Genomic DNA, 6,159 nt, shown 5'->3' with positions numbered 1-6,159 from the left:
AACATCAGGGTGCCAATTTGTGTTCCTGCTGCTCCACTTCCAATCCAGCACTGAGGAATCATGCCTGGGAGAGCAGGTGAAGGAGACCCATGTCATTGGGCCCCTGTATCCACGTGGGAGACCCATCATGCAACCATCTGCAGGGTAAACCAGTGCATGAAAGGTCTTTCTCTGCTTGCCTTTCAAATAAAAAATAAATCTTTTTTTTTTTTTTTAAGTGGAGTGCAGAGGGGGAGGGTGCAACACGATAGTTCAACTGGCTAGATCCTCCACCTCCAAGTGCCAGGACCCCTATGGGTGCAGTTTTGTGTCCCTGTTGTTCTCCTTCCCATCCAGCTCCCTGCTTGTGTCCCAGGAAAGCAGTCAAGGATGACCCAAAGCCTTGGGACCCTGCACCCATGGGAGACCTGGAAATCTCCTGGCTTCATTATCAGCTCAGCTCTAGCTGTTGTGCTTGGAAAATCTTTCTCTCCTCTTTGTAAATGTGCCTTCCTGATAAAAATAAATCTTTAAAAAAAAAGAAGTAGAAATGTAAACAAGAATTAGTAAAATGAAACAGGTTTTGTTAACATGGTAGGGTTGTGGGTAATTTTTGTCTTTAAATTTGTGGAGTTTTGATTTTGCTGAAGTTAGAATTATTATTTTTTATTAATAATACTTGTACATTTTATGAAATGCACTGCGATGTGTCAACATATATATGTCATAAACTGATTAAACCAGGCAAGTAGTTTTTTCATTTCATTTTCTTTGTGTTTGGGGCCTACCAGCTTCTCTCTTCTAGTTCTTTTAAAGATTCACTTGTTTATTTGAAAGTCAGAGTTAGAGATAAGGAGAGTCAACTCTTTGATCTGCTGGTACATGCCCCCAATGGCCAGGCTGAAGCCAGGGTCTTCCTCTGGGCCCTCTCTGTGGATGTCAGGGGCCTAACACCTGGCTCGTTTTCCACTGCTTTCCCAGGCTAGTAGCAAGGAGCCGGTTCAGAGGTAGGGCAAGTGGGTCTTGAACCATGCCTGTGTGGGATGTCACTGTTGCAGGCTCCCTCTCTTGTAGATCGTTATACAGTAAATAATACATTATTGTGAACCACAGTCACCCCACTTGTGGAGCACTTACAATAGTTAATTCTCTGTATTCTTCATTATCCAGGCTCTGTGTATCCCTGCACCCTTCCCAGCCTCCAGTAATCACTACTCTAAGCTCAGATCAACCTTTTTTTTTTCTTTTAAACTTCCACATATGAGAGCAAACATGCAGTATTTCTGTCTGGCTTGTTCTGCTTAACGTAATGACTTCCAGTTCCATCTATCTTGCTGCAAATGTCAGGATTTGATTTTGTGTGTGTATAAGGCTGGATAATATCTGTTGTGTATATATGCTATGTTTTATCCATCCATCAGTGAACATCTAGGTTGATCCCACATCTTAGGTATTGTGAATAGCTGCACGATGACCACAGGGGAGCAGGTGTCTCCTTGATATGCTCATTTCATTTCCTTAGATAATATACCCAGATGCCGAATAGTTGGACCATATGGTGTATCTATTTTTGGTGTTTTGAGGAGTCTCCATAATGGCTACACTAATTTATATTGCTACCAAAAGTGTGCAAAGGATTCTTTTTTTTCTCTGCTTTCTCTCTGTTTTCTGTCTTTTTAGAAGTTGTGTTGATTTGCACACCCGTGATGGCTAATGATTTTTTGCATTTTTTTTGTGCGTGTATTGGTTTGTTTTTTAATTTCTTCTTTTGGGAACTATTTGGATCTTTTGCAATTGAATCAATTGTTTGGCTTTATTGTCACTGAGGGTTTTTTAGCTCTTTATCTAGTGTAGACATTATTCTTCCATTAATTTGCAAATACTTTTCTTCTGTTGGTTGTCTCTTCACACACTTGATTATTTCCTTGGCTGCCCCAGATCTTTTTACTTTGCTATAATCTCTGCCTCGAGCCACTTTTGTTGCCTGCGCCTTGGGGTCTTACCCAAGGAGTCATTGCCATTACAGATGTCTTGAATTGTTTCCCCTGTTTTCTTCTCATGGCTCCATAGTTTCAGGATTTAGATTTAACAGTATGATTCACCTTGTGTTGATTTTTGTATAAAGTGAGAGGTAAGGAGGATGTTCTAATCTTCCACATATGGATATCCATTTTTTTTTTCAGCAGCATTTACCGAAGAGACTGTTCTTTCTCCAGTGCATGTTTTTAGCATCTTGCTTGAGCATCAGTTGGCACTGTAGTCATAAATTTATTTCTGGGATCTCCGTTCTGTGTTATTCCACATGTGTTTTAATGCCCATGCCATGCTGTTTGGGGTTATAATAGCTCTGTAGGTTGCCTTGGAATCAGGCATTGTGATGCCTCCAGCTTTGTAATTTTCATTTGAGATTGCCTTGGCTATTGGGGAGGAGGGGTCTTTTGTATTTTATTTTTTAGATTTTTTTTCCCCGTAGTTCTGTGAAGAATACCACTTGTATTTTGATGGAGAATTTATTGAATCTGTAAATCACTTCAGGTAGTATGGCTTGATTTATTTATTTATTTTTAGAGTCATTTATTTGAGAGTGATAAAGAGGGAGAGATGATAAATCTTCCATCTGCTAGTTCACCATCCAAATAATCTCAGTGACCAGGGCTGAGTCAGGTCAAAATTACGAGCCCAGAGTTTCATCTGGATCTCCCAGGTGGGTGCAGGGCGCAAAGCGCTCGGACCATCTTTCGATGCTTTCCCATGAGCAGGGAGCCTGCTGGAAGCTAGGCAGCTGGGACCTGGACTGGCACTCTGATGTAAGGTTGCAGTATGACAGGCAGTGGTTTAACTGGCTGCACAACACTGGCCATACTCTGGACATGTAATGTTCATTCTTCAAAAACATCAACTCTGTGAATATTTCCATTTTTGTGTGTCTTCTTCAGTTTCTTTTCAAGTGTTTTTTAGCTTTTTTTCTAAGGATTTTTTTCACTTCTTGGTTATATTTATTCCAAACTATTTATTAATTTATTGTAGCTATTGTGATTGAGATTATTGTTATTTCTCAACAAGTTTATTATTGTTATATAAAAAGAGCACTGACTTTTGTATGTTGTGTATTTAGAAGTTTAAATTATTGAAAGATAAAAATGAACATTGTCTTGGGCCCGGCGCGGTAGCCTAGTCTCTAAGTGCCCGCCTTGCATGCACTGGGATCCCATATAGGCACCGGCAGTTCCACTTCCCATCCAGCTCCCTGCTTGTAGCCTGGGAAAGCAGGAGAGGACGGCCCAAAGCCTTGGGACCTGAAAGAGGCTTACAGATCAACTCAACTCCAGCCTTTGAGGCCACTTAGTGAGTGAACCAGTGAACAGAAAAGACGTTTTGCTGTCTCTCCTCTCTGTACATCTACCTTTTCAATAAAAAAAAAAAGTCAGAAAACTGAACATTGTTCTTGAACACCACTTTGCTGGTATTAGTAAACAATATGCTCAGTCTCTCATTTTCCCAGTTCCTGTTGTCACTGTCCCCATAGCAGTGCAACAGTGATTTGACCCAGCCATCCTTCTCTTGGATATGTATCCAAATGAAATGAAATAAGCATATAAGAGTGTTATTCTGCATCTTCATATTTATAGCAGCTAAATTCAAAGTAGATAAGATATTGGGATCAACTCAGATGCCAATCGACTGATGGCTGAATTAAGAAAATGATATATATACGCACATACACACTTACTACTCAGTCATAAAGAAATAATGAAATCTTCTTGTCTTTGCAACCCAAATGGATGCAGTTGAAAACCATCATGCTTAGTGAAACTGACCCAACCCCAAAAGACAAATATGTTTTCCCTGTACACACAGCACACTCAAAAATGTTCTCTATAAGCAAGGTTAACTCCTGCTTACACCCTCTGTGTGTTTTTCTGAGTAATGGGATTTCCATGTTTTTCTTTTTCCTTAACTTGCTTTGTGAGGATACCTTTATCTACTGGAATGTTAAGCTTGTGATTGTGAAGTAAAAGGAAAATACGCCCTTGGAATAATTTGGAGGTAAAAATAAAAGGAACAAGATAGGAAAAGAGGAGGGGAAGGAGTGAGGAAGGAACCCTTATTCTTTGAAATCTGTCAAATCTTCACATCTTATCTAACTAAAAACAATACAACAACTGCAGTCAGTCCCACTTGAGTGCCAGTCAGTATTGCCTTTCTCCAAGGTGACCTCTGTAGCCCACCCTGAGCTCCCAGCGCCTGCTCTAGGGGACTCCTAGAACAGCCCTGCAGCCTCCTCCGACCTCTCTCCAACATTCCCTTCCATCGCTACCCATTGTTACTTCTGTGGCATTCCATTTATTTACACATTTGTTGTTATGTTTATTTAAATATGGAGGGTTTGCCATGTGCAGTGCACTACCCCAGGCCCTGGGGCTGCTGTAGAGAACCAAATCCCTGAACTAGTGTCTCCTCTCGTGGACTGCAAGACCCAGTGGTGGAGATGGTCATTAACCAAACAAGCACGAAGAGGCCAGCGTCATGGTGCGGTGGATTAAGCCCCTGCCCGGAACACTGGTGTTCTGTATCAGTTTCTCTACTGCTCTACTTCCCAGTCCAGCCTTGTTCTGATGTGCCCGGTAAAGCAGAAGATGACTCAAGTCTTTGAACCCCTGCCACCCCTGTGGGAGACCTGAATGTTCTAGGCCACTGGCTTTAGCTTGGCCCAGGCCTGACAGATGTGACTGCTTGCGGGGTACACCAGGAAATGGAAGATCTCTCTCTTCCTGTGTCTCACTGTTCTTTTCAAATTAAAAAAAAAAAATGTTTTAAGGTAAATCTAAAGAAAGAACCACATGTAAAATTGCAAAAAGCAAGTGCTGCACTGTGTCAAGATCATGTGCAAGGGGGCACACAGTCACCTTTAGGGGTCAGAGAGGGCAGGGTGTCATCCCTGGAGATGTGATGATTGGAGCTGAGGTCTGCTGGTGCCTCACAGCTCCCCAGACACAGTCACAGGGCTCTCTGTGTCTGGTGTAGAGAGGGTCGCACACGGCCCAGCCAGGCCCAGCCGGGCCCAGCCAGGCCCAGCCAGGCCCAGCTCTCCTCCAACACATCCAATCTTGAACAGCGTGACTTGTCAGAAAATGTTCCCAGCCGTTTTTGCCCTGACTGCTCTGCCCTGAGCAAGTGATTCCCTGGGTCCAGCTAAGAAGTCCCTGGCTGCGGGAAGGTGAGCTACCCCACCCTGAGCCCCTAGAGTCTGCTTTAGGGGACTGCTAGGACTGGCCCTGCAGTGCTGTGCCGTGTGTGTCTGGTTCGCGTCCCCTGCCAGGTGTAAGACGCCCCTTTGGGACAGGACCTTGTCCAATTCCTCCTTCACGCCTCCATGGCGTTGGATCCTGTGCCTGAAACTAGTCTAAAAAGGTACTGGTTTTTCAACTGATACAGATGGAAAAACGAGGTCTCCAAAGCTTAGAGGAAGAGGCAGCAAGTAATTATATCACTGATGGTGACCTACTTACTAGTGGGGTCCCTTATGAATGATAACTTTGAGTTACAAATGTAGTTATTATTTAGGATTGGTTCTCTTATCAAATTTTTGTATCTTGCTTTTTTTTTTTTTGACTAAATGTTCTAACAGAAAGCAATACAGTGAAGTGATTAGGAGTCAAAGAGTAAAGTTCAAATTCCGGCTCCAGCATCGACTGACTTGAGGGGTTTGTTTAATCTTGAATCCTGATCTTCAAGTTCCTTTTTACAATATAAAAATTAATATTGCCTTTTCAATTATTCATAATATTTTTAACCACTCAAGTTTTGAACTGTTTTTCTATTTTACTATCTTAAATAATTTCACAAATATACCTGTAGATCTTTATATATGGATCTCTTGGAGGCATAACCTTTAGTCAGATTTATTCCTAAGGATTAATTCCAGAAGTGAAGTTATTACTATAAAAAAGTAATTTTACAGATTTTGACATGCATAGTCAGGTAGCTTTCCAAAAGGCAAAACAGTTCATGTTCTCATGAATAACATAAAATAATTCCCTTTTTATCACAGAATGCTATCATTTTTTATGTCTGATTACTAATGAAGTTGAATATATTTTCCATATTTTTCTAAAGCTAGTTTTTTTTCCTTTTATGAATTCTCTCTTCCTCTCAGTAAAGCATTCTTACCAGACACTG

This window comes from Ochotona curzoniae, unplaced genomic scaffold (assembly GCF_017591425.1).
Source record: "Ochotona curzoniae isolate NIBS_2020 unplaced genomic scaffold, NIBS_Ocur_1.0 contig_2364, whole genome shotgun sequence".
NCBI classification, from domain to species: domain Eukaryota; kingdom Metazoa; phylum Chordata; class Mammalia; order Lagomorpha; family Ochotonidae; genus Ochotona; species Ochotona curzoniae.
The sequence above is the reverse complement of the archived record's forward strand: the minus strand, read 5'-3'. Positions refer to the sequence as shown.